Here is a 16,856-nt window from a genome sequence, read left to right on the forward strand (position 1 = left end):
TCCCTCTCCCTTCCCTCCCTCCCTCCCTCTCTCCCTCCCTCCCTCCTGAGTTGCTTCCCATTCCTCTCTCCTGAGAGTTGGGCACATTCTGTTCAGTTAAATTTTTCTCTGTTTTGTCACCTTGTCTGCTACTCCATTAGACATCATGTTCAAACATGGCTGCTTCCTTCTACAAACTAACTTTATCTCCATTGTTTGGGATTAAAGGTGTATACCAAAGGCATGTCTGTGTGCCAGCCATGGGGATTAAAGGTGTGTGGTAAGGACTGAGTTACATGATAACACAATCTTGGGGTTCAGCGAGTGATTGAATACCCTGTAACATTATCTTCACAGAGAGCAATTCCTGTTATGATCGTGTGTGTGTGTGTGTGTGTGTGTGTGTATTGTGTGTGTATGTGCACACGCACATGCAGGTGTGCAGTGCATGATTGGGGGCCAGAGATCAATGGCAGGTACCTCCATCACTCTCCACCCCTTCACTTTTAAAAGACTGTTGTGATTACAGTTGTGTGTGTGGTTGCATGCACGGGAGCCATGGTGCAGGTGTGAGACCACAGGGCAGCCTGCCGGAGCCAGTCCTCTCCTTCCACTGTGTGTCTCAGGAATTAGACTGTCCATCAGGCTCAATGGCAAGCACCCTCCTACTCACTGAGCCATCTTAGTAACCCACCATATACACATGTAGCATGATTTCCAACTCTACTATGGGATTGAACTTAGACATTCTAGTCTTCTTGGATTCAATTGCCAAATCCATTCATAAATGTGGATATAAACCAAGATCTGGCTTATAAGACCTGTGCTTCTAAGCAGCCATTTGGAGCCTTCCACAGTGAGCTTCCATATAGATTCTTCCCTATTTTTCAATCTCATATATGCAAGAATATTTATTCATTCAGTAAATATCCACAGAGCCCATTCCAGAATACAGCAATGTGCCAGCCTCTGTATTCAGCACTAGGACCACAAAAAGAAAGAAGATGCTATTCCTGTTTGTAAGTAGGTCTCCACTGAGCAAGGGATAGTGCCAGGTGAAAAGCCAATCACATAAGCAGCAGCAAACATTACCCTGTGGGAAATCAGAAGAGGCCGCCAGAGAAAGCTGGTACAGAGGCCACTGCCTGGAGTGGACACTCCTCTTGCTGCCAGGAGCCACACTAGGGTCATACTCATGACCTAACCCCATTCTCATCGGCAGCTCACACTCACAGACTGAACCACACTAGAAGAAATCATGATGTTTTTACACACAGAGAGAGGAGAGAGAGAGAGAGAGAGAGAGAGAGAGAGAGAGAGAGAGAAGCACATTAGATCAAGACAGCTTTGTAACATTGTAACATGCCTCAGTTCCCAAGTATCATGTAGGACTGGCTAGGCCTTTGCTATGACTGACTGTCGCTGCAATCCCTCCACCCACTTCTTACCCAGGAATAGACAAATCTTTCTTAAGAAGGCGGGTAATAAATTTAGCCTTCACAAACCACAGAGAGTAAGGCTCTGTTAGCAATATATTTTTCTTTTCTCACAATTTTCTAAAATAAAAGATGTAAAGAAATAAAATTATTCTCTCTTAGCTCCTAATCATACTCAAACAAGCTAGGGACCAGAACTGGTTAGCTGAAGCCTGCCCCACACAAAGCAGACGATGGCTGCTCATCTCAGAGAGAAGCCGGATGAGAGCCTGTAAGCCAGTCTCTGTCTAGAGGCTGCTTCTGGGGGCCTGCCTGACTGTGACAGGGGGAAGTCTAGGAGACAAGCGGGCTCAGCATGAGTTTGATAGTCAGCAGTGGTGCTGGCAATGGTGAACTTGATCTGAACCCTGCAGTTCTAGAAAATAGGAGTTAATTGCCTTTACTCCTTGTTTTCCAAAGCCAGTCTCCTATGGTACTCCAAGAAAGAGTTTTCTGCAGTGAACCATTTCCCCAAGTACCAGTGATCAAGATTTCTTTTTCTTTCTTTCTTTCTTTCTTTCTTTCTTTCTTTCTTTCTTTCTTTCTTTCTTTTGCAAATTAAACTAGTTTTATTCAAAGTAAGTCTACATTAAATTACAATATTAACAATCTGTAAACACAATGAACTTAAAAATAAGAAGTAGAAATAGACATCTATTTGGTCTTTCAGAGACCACATCATAGAACTCACAAGTGAAAATGTACAACTATAGAAATGATACTTAGAAAGGGTTTTAATATGGAGGCCCAAAAAGATGTCATATCTTAAACATGCGTGTTTCAAAAAGGGAGAATCCTTTCATTATTTAGCATAAAATTGAGTTATATAAACTTGGGTATATTCCAGAAAATATTGCTTTAAACTCTTACACATGCTCAAAATTCCTTTGGTAGCTTTTAATCAAAATGAAACATGCTGCTTTGTAAAATATAAAGTACTGTTAAATGTTGCAAAAGTGGCTGTCATCATCACCATGGCAACAACACGATGGAGCCTCGTTCTCGCTGCCCAACCCACCTGTACACACAGTATGTCTCCAGGAACCAACAAGTCCTTTGCCTTTTGACAAACATAACTAAGCTCCATATAGTGCCAGGGCAGAGATTCAAGACAGTCTCTGTACAAGACTATAAAACCAGGCCCGATTTTATTATGGCAATCACACAAACTGCAACTTCAACAGTCAAACAGCAGTCACCCCAAAGCCAAACCCAGGACCTCCATACTCAACCAGCATGGAAACAAACCTGAACCCCCCTAAGCCCCTCAACAAATGACAAGCAGCCCTCTGGGTGACAGTGTCTCATGACAGACAGGATGTCCTCTTGGCACATCAGGGACCTCACTTAGAAACCAGATTTACAGAAGCCAAAGTTTCCAACTTTCTGAAAATAAACAGAAGAGAGGCCAATGCTCAGGGTGCAGAGAGCCGAGTGGTAGCCTGGACAGTTTCTTCCCAGTGCCCCAGCCTGGGGCTCTCTCTTGGAGTCTTCATCAGGGGAAGAACACAGCAGCTAGGGTATTTTCACTGTGTCCCACAATCACACATACAACACACCAAGCCCATGGCTTTCTGCCAGAGGAACAAGAGCTTGTGAAGGAACTTCTCAATGCGAAGTCAGAGAGTAACAGAAACAATAAAGAAGTAGGGGAAGAAGCAGGGAGGGAAGATGTGTGTCATCTCAAAGCCCTTGCGCCCTGGGAAGGATGAGCCAAGAACCACATCCTCTGCTCCGAATCCAAGCGTAATCAGTCGGGGCAGCTGCAGGGCCCTGAGACAGCACAGCGGCTTCACTCTCAGGTGCTTCGTGTGTGTGTGTGTGTGTGTGTGTGTGTGTGTGTGTGTGTGTGTGTGTGTGTGTGTGTCACTGGGAGACGACAGTCAGCTGGTGCGTCACGCCACGTAGCGGTCCTGATTTGGACTGTCTTTGGTTCCATATAGTCTCTGTCTAAAAGTGACTCAATCCCTTTGTCAAATATCCAGGTTTCACTGGAAATTTCAGCTGATCGTATAATTTAGGCACTAGGAGATCATGACCACGTATCCTCTGCATTTTCATTGTTCTGACTATATCTGCATCGATCTGGTACTGTCTATCCTGAAATACTCTCTCTGTGGTGCTAACCTGTTCTTCAAGTCTTCTTCACCCGGATTTGATTGATCTTTAGTCTGAAGAAGAGAGAAGAAACTTGTGTTTGAAGGCTGCACTAAAGATGAACTTACCTCCATCTTCCACCTCCTTTCCTTTGGGACTTTTTTTTTTTTTTTTTTTTTTTTTTTTGGTTTTACGAGACAGGGTTTCTCTGTATAGCCTTGGCTGTCCTGGAACTCACTTTGTTGTAGACCAGGCTGGCCCGGAACTCAGAAATCCGCCTGCCTCTGCCTCCCGAGTGCTGAGATTAAAGGCGTGTGCGCCACCACGCCCGGCTCCTTTGGGACTTTTAACAAGGATCCGTGCTTTACCACAGGCGAGAGATTGCAATGTTCTTCGTAATTCGCTGTCCTCTCCTTAAAGTCCGCCTTCGACGTGGCATGTCCCAGCGCTGTCTGCCATTGCCGCTTCCGGCCACTGTGCTTGCCCAGGTAGAATGTCTTGAATACTTCCTGAAGTCCGGTCATCTCTGGAGGGAGGTGCACTTCCGTGGGTGTGTATGTGGGCCAGTAGCCCATGGTCAGTATGTTCACCGTGAGAACAATGGGGCCTGGTGCACTCTGGTTCTGCATATTGCTGCTTGAAATGAACCAAGATGTCTTTGGAGAGCTCCATGTCCTTGAACATGGCCTCCAGCTTGCTGGTAAATGCAGCTCCACACTCTGCATATGTAAAGGAAGGGTGAGATAGAGCTGGCATGGCGCCCGCCTGGGGACTAAGCGCGGACTTCTCTGCATCCACCGACGTGATCTTCCCGACCAGCCCTTTTGCTAAGTCTTTCTTATAAAACGCTTCAAAGACATCTTACCATGGATGAAACAGAATAGGGTCATGATCCTGTCCAGGATCCTCTCTGGCTCCTTGTCTGTTGCTTCTTTGTTGCCCTCGTAACTTAGCAATGAGCTCTGCAGGCTTGTTTGGCTTGTTGGTGAACCTCTCAAAGGACTCCTTCATCAGGTTGATGAAGCGCTCATTCCTCTGGAAGCACACCTCCACCACATGATCCACTTTGTCCTTAAAGTCCAGCAGGTCTTGGACCATGTCTTTGTCTTTCTCAGGATTGATGACAATGGTTGTCCCAAAGGCATGAATGAGGTGGAGAGGCTGTGGACAGGAGCCTGCTTCAGAATTTGCTAAGCACGGTGTCAGATCTCCAGGTATAGAAAGACTCATTTAAGCCAAAGTTCTTGGGAGATACTGTCTATACACTGCTGAAGGCCAGAGGCTGGTGCAGGACGGGGGGGGGGGTGTGTTCCAGAACACCTTAACCATGTGAGCAAACATCTAGAAGAGGAAGCAGACCAAGTGATCACCTACTTAGACCACAGCACACACAAACCATTGGCTGCCTGTGTGGAGAAACAGCTGTTAGGAGAACGTTTGACCGCAATTCTGCAGAAAGGGTTGGAGCACTTGCTGGGTTAGAAAAGGGTGTCCAACCTCATCCAGATGTACCAGCTCTTCAGCCGGGTGAAAAGGGACAACAGCATGCGCTGCTGCAGCACTGGGGCCATCAAGACTTCTTAAAGCTTGTCCATCATGACTCCTTTCCACCAGAGAAACTTTTACATGACCTCAGGTACATAGGGGCACAACGTATAAACCAAACACTGACTGCTGGTCAATCACAAATTTATTTTAAAGCGATTCTTCAATATACATATGATTCTACCATTTATTAAAGATTAAAATCAATTTGCATACTAATGAGATGGAAGTGCTTGTTTGGCAAACACAGAACAGCACAGAAATATGCTAATTTGATGCTTGCATGCCAAGGACTGATAGAAGCAAGATAGTAAAAGTCTTTGTTATCCATAATGACATCATTTTATGAAAGTATAGAAAGCTTTAGACCTACAATGGAAACACTGCAGCCCCTGGAATACAACGATCCCTGTTCTGAGCTGCACTTCAGGCAGCTTATGATGGTGTTGTGTGGCGTGATGTGCATAGAGTGCAAAGTGCACATTCATGTTCAGACCTGAGGCTGCACAAGCATGCTCAGAGGCTACACTGATTCCCCGTTGATGCACTGTGAACAGTAGCTACCAAAGACACCGCGATTTTTGTGTGTTTTATTTTTAATTAATTTGGGGGCTCTGTGCCTCCAGAAACCTTTTACACTTGCTGGATTTTTACAGCTCTTACATTCAGTCACACAGCCCCAGTCAGGGTTATGACCCACAACTAAAGAAGCTTTGAGTTCAATAAGATATAGAGTTCAACTCTTTCCCCTCACTCTCCTCAGACATAGACAATCCCTTCCTTTATGGGTCACAAGGCCGGACACTGACCTTAAGAACGCCTATTCTTTATCTCCTACATGATAAACTAGATTGTGTATCCCTGGGACCTAAAGACAACCAACATGACACAGGAATGAGCGTTCCTTATTCATCTGTCTGAGAGCCCCCTCTGACGACATAAACAGACACCGCTGGCAAACCATTCTGGCTGTAGCTTGTGTGCTCTTTCCTGTCAAGTCTAAGGCAAAGCCTCCCTCCCAGAACACTCTGCCCCTCCGCTCTGGGCAGCTCACTTTGTTACGATATTCTGGAAATTTCCCATTTGTTGCTTGTTCTGGTTTGTTCCTTTAACAGTCCACAGACATAACTGCGGAAACGTAGTGTACCAAGACACCAGGTACAAAGGGTCAGATTGGCCAAAATCACTGAGCAGTTTCCGTTCTGGACACAGAGCTCTGGCTGGGCCAAAGCTCAAGGGACTTGAGGGGGACAGCAAAACTGAGAACCTTGCATGTTGAAGTTAGCTGTTGATCTTTAATGCTGTGGCGTCCCTGCCTTCGTCCCAGCCCTTCTTAAAGACTAGCCACTGGCAGAGAACAGGTCCTTCAAGGGAGGAAGAAAGTAGATATTAAAGCTGTCACCAATGTCCCTATGGTGGAAACCTTTGGCTGACAAATCCTTAAAATCCTCAGGAAAAAAAAAAAAAAACATCAGAAAAACTCTATGTCCGCTAGTACATTTTTAACTCAATATTGACACTCCGGTCTCTTTCCCAGGTGCTGGGATTACAGACACGCACCGATGTGCCGGGCTACAAGATCTGTCTTTAAAAGTTTAAAGAGTTCTGTAGAATTTGCGGATTTTAAGGATTTGCCAGGAGAGTACAGTGCATATTAAAGCAAGCACACACTGTAGTGAATAGAAACGAAGACTTTTCTTATGATAATGTCACTCAACTCTTTAAATCCTATTAAATGTTTAAAATATTTTATTGCAACCATTTACTGTGTGACTGTGAAAGAGGGGCAGCACATTCATGCCAAGCAGCCACACCTGTGTGGAGGAGGTCAAAGGGCAACTTGGAGAGGGTGACTCTTCCTTCACCCCATAGTTCCAGGAATCAAATTCAGGGTGCCAGGGTTAGCAGCAAGCTCTTTGTTGCCCATTGAGCCATCTTTCCAACCCTGATTGTATTTTACAGGCACACACACACACACACACACACACACACACACACACACACGCCCCTAAAATTATTTCTAAAATAATGTTAAATGACAACTTTTTAGGGCCCTTCTATTGTATTGACCACAAAAAAAAGTCAAAGCTGCCTCATTGTACAAGTGACTCTTACCCTATCATTAAAATCAATAGTCTAAGTTTAGATCATGGGAACAAATCAGAACTCTTCCATGCCCAGACTCATGCCTGTAACGCATTCACTCCTGTCTTATTTAACCCAGTACAAGCAGACCATGAAGGAGGTACTGTAATACTGCATTTAATATGTTTTTGAAACACATCAAAATCCAAGAACATCAGGATCAGCTTGTTCAGCTAGTGGAAAATTTACTAAGTACCTTAACTGTGCAAAACCAAACCATTTTACTAAGCCAACCACTAAATATGGGGGTTAGAGGGAGGTGGCAAGGCTTAAATTTGCATCCAGTAAGTGTTTGTTTATGCATACTTTTCAAAATATAAAATTCAGGGCTGCTCAGATAATAGAGTCCTTGGGTATCATGCACAAAGCCCAGTGGGTCAATCTTCATCACAAAACAAAACTTCACTCACCGGGTAGAGATGGGGGAGTGAGAAGCGCAACATCGTATTTTACTATAGAGTTTAAGGTGGATGGGAGACCCCGTCTCAATCAAACAATAAATATAACAATCATTGTGAAAAATCAGATCCTTTAATATTCACTAGGAGCCACGGAGACTAAATATTTTCATATCGAATATAACATGATTCATCTATAGCCTTAGAAATTGGAAAAAGCAAAAATAGACGTGATTGACTATGATGGACAGCTTAGTTTAAGAGCTATTGGTAACACGAGAATATTCTCAATTGGTTAATGGTCCTTTGGAGTTCAATTTTATTGTGTAACTCAGCAATAGACCCAGAGCCAAAGTTTCCTTGCCTTTTATGACAGAAATTGCATGAACTGCTAAAAATTATTTCATCTAAAAGTTAGCCTATCTTTGCTAGCTGAAGTAGAAAACATTAAATATTTTATAGGTTAATAAAAAACAGAGTAAATATATTTTGAAGTAGGACATCGAAGCTGCAGCCTGTAATCCCAGCACTGGGGAGGCTGAGGCAGGGGGAGCACCATGAGTCCTCAAGGTAGCCTGCATGTAGAGTAAGACTCTGTCTCAAAACTAACAAACAGAGAGAGAGACTAAATACCTTTTGAAACGGCTCAGAAGTAAGTTTACTTGAGCAAAAGATGAGCTCCCATCTGAGAGAAATGAGATGTTTACCCACAGTTTGCAGGCAGCAACCTTCAAAACCTTCATAGTCCCCATTTCAGTACCACGTAAAAGAAGTGTTTGATAGACAGGGAGTGAAGCCCTGGGTTCAATTGTTGACTCTTCGTCTTGAGCAGTGAACATACTTGTGAACGCCTTGGAAATTACTGACAAGAAGCCCTTAGTTCTTACTGGAAATCTTTGTTCTTAAGGTTCTCCCCCCTCCTCTCCTCCCTGTCCTCCCCCTATCCCTCCTCCTTCCCTCTCCATCCTCCTCCCCTCCCTTCCCTTCTAAAACCTTATTTTTCTGTTGTCATTTGCGTTTTGTTTTTGAGACAGGGCCTCACTAAGGAGCCTTGGCTGCCGTGGAACTCACTGTGCGGACACCAGGCTGGCCTCAAATTCCCAGACATCCACCTGCTTCTGCCTCCCCAGTGCTGGATTAAAGGTGTGTGCCAACAGGCCCATCATGCTCTCTCTTTAGAAGGGTGTACTCCAAGCAGTTGATGTGGCCAAGTTCAGAGCACTGAGAGCACTCGGGTATGCTTGGGACCTGGAACTTTTCATAGCCCAAGGAAGCATCCCTTAGTAAGCAGAGTTGTGGGAGGTGAGGCTGTAAAAAGGAAGGTTGAAACAGAGACCTTTCTCGAACAGTGTGAGCTGTTCTCTGCAGACATGACACAGGAAAAGTGCAGTGTATAGAAACCAGACCTCTAAGAATTATCTTTTACTTTTCATCATAAGACCCAAACATAATTCTCATCCAGTCTGAACACTGATGCTGTCTGCCTTCTATAAGGTGAGAAATCTGTCCCTGAGAGCTAGTCTTCTAACAGAGAGATGTGGGGATGGAAAAGGGTGGGATGGATGGAGTGGGGTGGGGTGAGATAGGATGGGAGGGGAGGGAGGAGGAAGGGAAGGGGTCGAAAAGGTAACTGCACTCAACAGCAGGAACATCATTGTTCAAAAATTTGAAATTGCTTAAGGTAAGACTGTGTTCAGTCTGTTGGAACAGTACAGAGGCGTGCTTGTACTGCCAGCACTGAGGAAGCACGAAGGGGGATCCCTGGAACTCACCTCAGGCCAGTGAGAGAACCTACCTCAAAATGGAGCAGAGGATACAGACCCTGAGGAACAACACAAACACACACACACACATACACATACACACATATACACACACACANACACATACACACATATATACACACACATACACACACACATACACACACACACATACACACACATATACACACATACATATATACACACATATACACACATACATACACACACATACACATACACATACACACATACACACACATACACACATATACACACATACATACACACATACATACACACACATACACACACATATACTCACATACAGACACACACATATACTCACATACAGACACACACATATACTCACACATACACACACATACATACACACACATATACTCACATATACACACACATACAAACACACACATACACACATACATATACACACATATACTCACATACAGGCACACGTACATATACACACACATATACTCACACATACACACACATACAAACACACACATATGCTCACACAGACACACACATACATACACATACACACCACATGAAAATAGAAGGTGGGGGATAAACGAGACCATCAAGGGGGGAACTGGAAATAATCAGAACAAAGTATTTTGACCCATGTTTATGAACATGCCATAATGAAGCTCTAGAAGCTAACTTTATTTTTTTAAAGCATTTAAGTAGTGCGTGTTGATTGCTTAGCTTTCTTTATGAGAAAATAAAAGATATTTTAATAAAAAATTTCAGGCAAATGTTTGTGTTTTAGAGTCTTGCCTATTTAAGTAACTGGCATATAGAGACATTTAAAATATTTTGTGCATGTAAAATAGAAAGAGGCCTCTTTTTGGCTAACAATTTATCTAAATTAGGTAGCACATAACTTTACACTTTCCAAACTATCATACACCTGTATATGAAACTTTATATACATGAAATAAATAAGAAGAGGGAATTTGACTGTGCAAACTACTGAAGGAGGGTATACATTATTCACATTAATGATGGGAAACCATTAAGGGAAAAGAACAGGACAGCTTTCTACAGAAAACCAAGCTGAAAAATGACTTGAGTGGTTTAATTTGCATTTTAAAAATTAATCTAGCAACATTTCCTACCGAATTTTATAATTGGTTCTATAGTTAATTAAAATTTCATTAGTGAGCAGATATGAAAACCGCTGCTTATTTAAAGTATTTATTAATCCTTCTTGGATGGCTAATGAATTAAAGCCTCAAGTGCCTCTGTTTGAAAGTAACCACCCTGCCCATTCATCTACTCCCAGAGAGTAATAAGTTAAAACCAAGAAGGTCCCATATATTTGGTACTATTATTTCTCATAACTAAATTGCAAGGGTAAATTAATTCTGTGGTACTTTCTGAAAAATTAACTACTATTTCAGCTAACATCATTCGCTCTGCTCCAGTCACTTTGGTGATTAAGCTTCTATTTGAATTTCTTTCCACTTAAGCACGTTAGACTTTTGTCAACATTGTTCTCTTTGCCCAAAGGTCTAACCAAAGTCATATCTACAGCATTAACTTTTTTGATCTTTGGGCTCTCCGTAGAATGAGATGCTATGTCACTGTCTGGCGTTCGGATCACATTCCATCACCTGCCTTAAAACATTTCTAAAGAACCCATCCATCAGTAGAAACGTTGGTATTCCTGAGAATACTTAGTGTAATGGTTTGGGTTTGAAGTACTCCCCACCACTGCTACCACCACCCCAGAGGTCCTACACCAAAGCTTTGGTTCACAATGCAGCAATGTATCGAGGTGAGGTCTTTATAGGTGTTTGGCTCATGGGGCTCTGAAATTATTAGGTTGGTCCATCAGCACAGCCACGTTTAATGGATTTCTGAGAAGAGGTAGAAACCTTTGGAGATGGATGGTCTTAGCTGAAGCAAGTAGGTCACTGAGGGTGGGTCCTTAAAGGCTCTCTCTCTCTCTCTCTCTCTCTCTCTCTCTCTCTCTCTCTCTCTCTCCTCTCTCTCTCTCTCTCTCGCTCTTGCTCCCTTGCTCGCTCACGCTAGCTCACTCTTTCTCCTTCCCTCCCCATCTCTCTTAGCACTTTTGCTTCACCACACAGTCCCCACCCTGTGCCATCTCCTCACAGGCCCCAGAAGCCACAGAACTGAGTGACCATGGACTGAAACACAAGTTGAAGAAAACCTTTTTCTCCATTCAGGTTACTTTCTTCACAGTTACCAAAAATAAAACAAACAAACAAAAACAAAACAAAACATCCTGACTAATATATATTTCCATATATGAAATATATGTTTTCACTAGTATATTTCACATATTTCTTAAGAGTGCATGCCCTATCAGAAATGGGTTCAAGCATCTGCAAAGCAAAAGCAGGTAAGAGAGGTGCTGCCGGTTTTGTCAGTGCTGAGTTTTATTCAGATCTGTCTCTATGGTCAGAAAACCATGAGAAACATTTCTATGAGCTTAAGTCCTTTCCTGTTGTGAATGCTTCTTACTGCTAATTAAAAGTCAATTTAGAGAGGCTGCTGTAATTATGCGCATTAGAGTAAGCTTACTAAGCTAAATACAGGAAATGAACTTTTCCCACCTGAAGTGGAAGTTAGACATTTTAGTGACGGGCGTGTAGCTTTTGTAATACACTATTTACACACATACGCATGCATTTACACACATGTGCATGCATTTACACACATGTGCATACATGCTATAACCTCAAATCCTAGATTCATTTAAGAAAACAATCATAATAGCTGTAGTGGCTACAACCACACTCTTCCTGTTATAAAAGGGACTCACATGAATTTGCTAACATATTGTCATTAACGAAACCGCACTGACTGGCAGTTTCTTACCATTCAGCCTATATGGTTGATATAGGTTTCTTTGCTTTGCTTTATTTTGCTTTGCTTTTCTGTTTTGGTGCTGAGCTTGAACTCAGAGCCCTGGATGTGCTGTGGGTAGGATCTTCCACTGAACTACAACCCCAGGCACAATATTCCGTTTTCGTCTATTTCCTCCCTGGTTGAGTTTGAACCCTAGCACCCATGTCGAAGGTTGTTGTGATAGCGAGTGCATGGCGGTGGGGAGGCAGAGACAAAGGGTGCCCTGGAGCTCGCTGACCGCCGGCCTAGCCAAATGAGTGAGTTCCCATTCAGTGAGAGACCCTGTTTCAAAAACATAAGCAGGAGAGCAGTCGAGGAAGAAAGACACATGGTAGCCTCTAACCTCTGCATACACATATAGGAACAGCCTCCTGCACACATGCGCGCGTTTGCCAGAGCTCAAAGATGCATTACAGGATCACAAAGAGAGAACTGAAATCACAGCATAATAAAACACAATGGCTTCATCCAGTGGCCTCACCTCAGAGTCGCTGCGGCAGGGCAACTTTAGCAAAAGCCATCATAGAACTCAATCTCTTCAGTTCTGTCCCTAACCTCTCTTCACCGTGCCGTTAAATAGTATCATTGCCTCATAATGATGTGACCGAGGCTCTCTCCTAGACCATAACTCCAGTTTCTTCATGCATGCTCATGTGCTGGGCTCTCTAGAGATTCCATCTACTGACAGTCCATACTCTCAAGTTCCCTGCTGACAGATGATATGTGAGGTTGACCATATCAGAAGTATTTTAACCAGTTTCTACTCCCATCTTTTTCTCCACCCATAGTTGCTTTACTCACAACCTACCAGAAGTAGAAATACAAATGTCAGGTGTCATTTCTCAAGGCTATTCCCATGTTTCCGCCACTTTCCAAACTAATGGGACCAAATCTATAAAAATGTTGCTTCAGAATCAGAAAAGGGAATTGGAGTGTTTTCCATAATGAGAGTGAAATGGAGCATTCTGGGTACAGAAATGGACTGCATCATCATCGCAAAGAACACCACGGCAAGCGTCCACATGGCAGAGCTCATCCAAGAGCTTTAAAGATGAAAATTGCTCCTTGTTTCCCTAACAGAAGCAAACCACTCCATACAGCACATGGGAGAGCACATCTTGATGGAGGTAAAGCACCACCTTTAACTACGTGGGCTGCTCACGGAACGGAGCAGTTCCAGAGTCCAGTATAAAGCTTACGGGTTAGAGCAGGCAGAGGTGACTTCTGCCTGGGAGGTTCACTAGTTCTGTGAGTCTATGCTGTGTGAGTCCTCATGGGAGAGTTTTGAATGGAAACACCAGGGTGTGGTCTTTTCACCCACTAAGAGCTAAGGGCTATTCAGAAATGCAAAACACTCATGTCCTTACATTTTGACGGACAGGTTATTTACATGGGAGTGGTATGTACCAAAACAACAATAATTGGGAAATCACAAGTGTTTAAGCAAGCAGATCTGCTCAAAAAAACAAACAAAAAACAAAAAACAGATAGTCAGAGAACAGCTGAAGGAGTTACACAATTTATCAGTAAGGTTAAGAGACAAACAAAATCTAAAATGAAACGTTTCCCCTAAGATCTGTGTGTGGGTATATTTAAGCTTTCACCTATCTGGACTTTACTTTGTTAATTTATGTGAAATTGGGATCAAAATACGTTTTCTTGCCTACATAAAGCAGTGATGCCATTAGAGATAAAACCCTCATTTCCAGCACTAGTGTGCACAGCCCCCTTATGGATACACTGATTTCCTATACCTGCTTGTGTCTGTTTTCATTCATCTTTCTGTCGCCCTTCCCATAAGTCCCCATCACATGCTTTCAAAATGTAGCACTGAGATGTTGTCATGGTTTTTTGTCAAAAGGTCTTGACCATCTCAGTGTTGTTATTTTATACTCAATTAACTTTAGAACTTTTGTCAGAATTATTTTTCAATTAAATTGGAGTTATGGTAACTTATCAAGTTTGGAGAAATTGACATTCTCACATTCTTTAATTACTGTGATCTTCAAGACATTGTAAAAATCTTCTGTGACTCAGTTCACTCACATAAACCCTAGGAAGAGTCCCAATTAACACTAGCATACAAATAGTAAGTGAGTTTAAGGAATTTGTTTCCTCTTTAATTTAATTAGGTTTATTCTGCATTTTATTTATTCTGAGAAAGCTACTCATGTAGCCCAGGCAGGGCTCAAACCTGTGCTCAAACATGCCTTCAGACATTTGAAGCCCATGCCTCTACTCCTCAACTGCTAGGATTACAGGCATGCACTGCCATGCCTAGTGTTATTGGATAGTGGGGAATCACACCAAGGCTTCACTGATGACAGGCAAGTACTCTACAAAGTGAGCTGTGTGCTCAGCCTTGAGTCTTGGGCATTCTTAACAGCTAGTAGGTAGAAGAATGGAAACCCTGCCTGAGTCTGCTTGGCATTCAGCCATGATCTTAGTTCACTGCAGAGACCCCCTCTGCTGTCACACCAAGACTTGAGAGGGTGAAGAGAGGAAGGGTTATCACATAGCCCCTGTGATGTCTCTGCATCCAATCTGAGAGTACCGTAAGCTTGTCTTTCCTCTTCTCATCCTCCCATTGCTGGGGTTCCCACAGGTGAATGCAGGGTGCAGCATCCTTCCAGGGATGCATCCATGTGTGGAACATAACTGCAAAAGAGTAGGTGGGTCTGAAGGGGCACACGCAATTTCAGCGCCCAGCAAAGGATGAGCTGCACTGTTCCTGGAGCATTCAAATGCAAGTTTCAAAGACTCCGTGACTTTGGAGCCTATATCTTTAGGTAACTGACACGTTTTTAAATTTCTTTCCTAATGACTACATTAGAAAGGTTTTCTACATCTTGAGTGAATTTTAATACTTTGGCCTTCGTAAAGTTATTCCTGTCATTGACTGCTCCCTTGTGCTGAAATCTCTTAGGAGTTTATTCTTCTCTCCGTTCATTGCTAATTTCTCCTTCTCACTTCCAAGAGCTTTGGTACTCTTTTGTCCAGGTTTTTCATTCATTTATTCTACAAGCCAGTTCTTCTGAATACTTATCACTTTGATTGGGATTCTATTTCTTAGTTTTCTTATTTTTAATTTATACAGTTGTGTACATAGTATGTCCTCACATTGGTATTTCCTAAGACTTTTCGTGTTCCTGTTGCTGTTACTGCATATTTTATCCAATCTTTGAAAATCTTTAAAGACCTGAATGACTGAAAAATTCTTATTGAAATCATAATATTAATACCAATTTTACGTCTAAGAAACAAAGAATAGCTCCTCAATGATCTCTACCTTTCTGGAGACACCTGATGGCCTGCATTGAATGGCAATCATTTTCACAAGTCTAATGATCTTTATTTTTAAGTATGTGCATGTCTATCCTTGGCTATGTGCACGAGGCCAGAAGAGGAAGCCAGATGCTCTGATGCTGCAGTAACAGTGAGCCACCCTCTATGGGTCCTAGGGACCACCTGCAAGAGCAGCACATACTTCTAACCACTGAGCTGCCTCTCCAGCCCTTCATGATTTTTATTATTTATATCAGTTTTACTTAAGAGTTTCCAGCAAAGACGACTGTTGTAGAAAGCATCCAAGCACAAGACACAGAGCTGCAGCAAGCAGCATCCTTATGGGCAGCTAAGCGGGGTATGGGAACCTGTGCCCTTCTTTGAGACCCCTGAGCTCACTGGTGGACTCTGCTTCTGCGTCATCTTGCAAAGCACACCACAGGCTCCGTCCATGTTCAAGGCCCACCCGCTGCTTCAGTTCACGTCCCCACACTTCCAGATACATAACAAAGAACATCATCATACAGCATTCGCTGCAGTTGAGAGGAGAGGGAGAACACGCATTATTTTATTTAACACACTCAGCTAAAGTGGGTTGTCAAAGAACGATGCTCAGAGTCTTCCGACAGATGTAAATGTCCTTTGAAGCAAAAACATTCGAACATTTACTTGCTACATTACTCTACATATTCTCCCACCAAAGCCACAGGATTGAGTGGCACATCTCACTAAGTTGAAAAATAACCACTTTTTCCGTCAAGTCTCTATGCACTTTCCCTTTTTCTCCTTCACACTAGGCTTCTCTAACCCTATCAATCCCACCCAAGGCTTAAGAAAGTTGAAACAGCCTTCCAGTTCCATATCACAGCCTTGCATTCATAGCACTGATGTAACTCCATAAAATAAAGAGTAGTAGATAAAAATAGAAAGCAGCCATCAATGAGCCTGTGTAGTACAGTGATGAATTCCTGGGTGAGAAACCTCATAGGCAGGCGTATTCCTATTTGCAGCGCTGTTTCCAATGAAGTGCTTCTTCCCCAAATGTTTGCAGTGAGATGAGCTGTGGAGAGTAAATGGAGGATTCATGTCAGGCTTTCAGATTCGAAGGAAGACAAATGTTGCAAACAAAGCCAGAAGAACTGAACACCGTGACATTCAGATCTCCCAAAGCGAAGCGTTCCTAAGGAAAAAAATCCATACCGTGCGATACAAATTTAAGTAAGGAGAAAAGAGTGTAATCCTAACCAACAGTTTCTTCTTTG

General features: G+C 42.9%; 1 pseudogene; it reads right to left on the reverse strand.

The window, feature by feature from the left end:
* Positions 1 to 3,349: 3,349 nt before the first annotated feature.
* On the reverse strand, positions 3,350 to 4,781 carry LOC110316951 (annotated as a pseudogene).
* Between the last annotated feature and the right edge of the window lie 12,075 nt (positions 4,782 to 16,856).

This window comes from Mus pahari, chromosome 2 (genome assembly GCF_900095145.1).
Source record: "Mus pahari chromosome 2, PAHARI_EIJ_v1.1, whole genome shotgun sequence".
NCBI classification, from domain to species: Eukaryota; Metazoa; Chordata; class Mammalia; order Rodentia; family Muridae; genus Mus; species Mus pahari.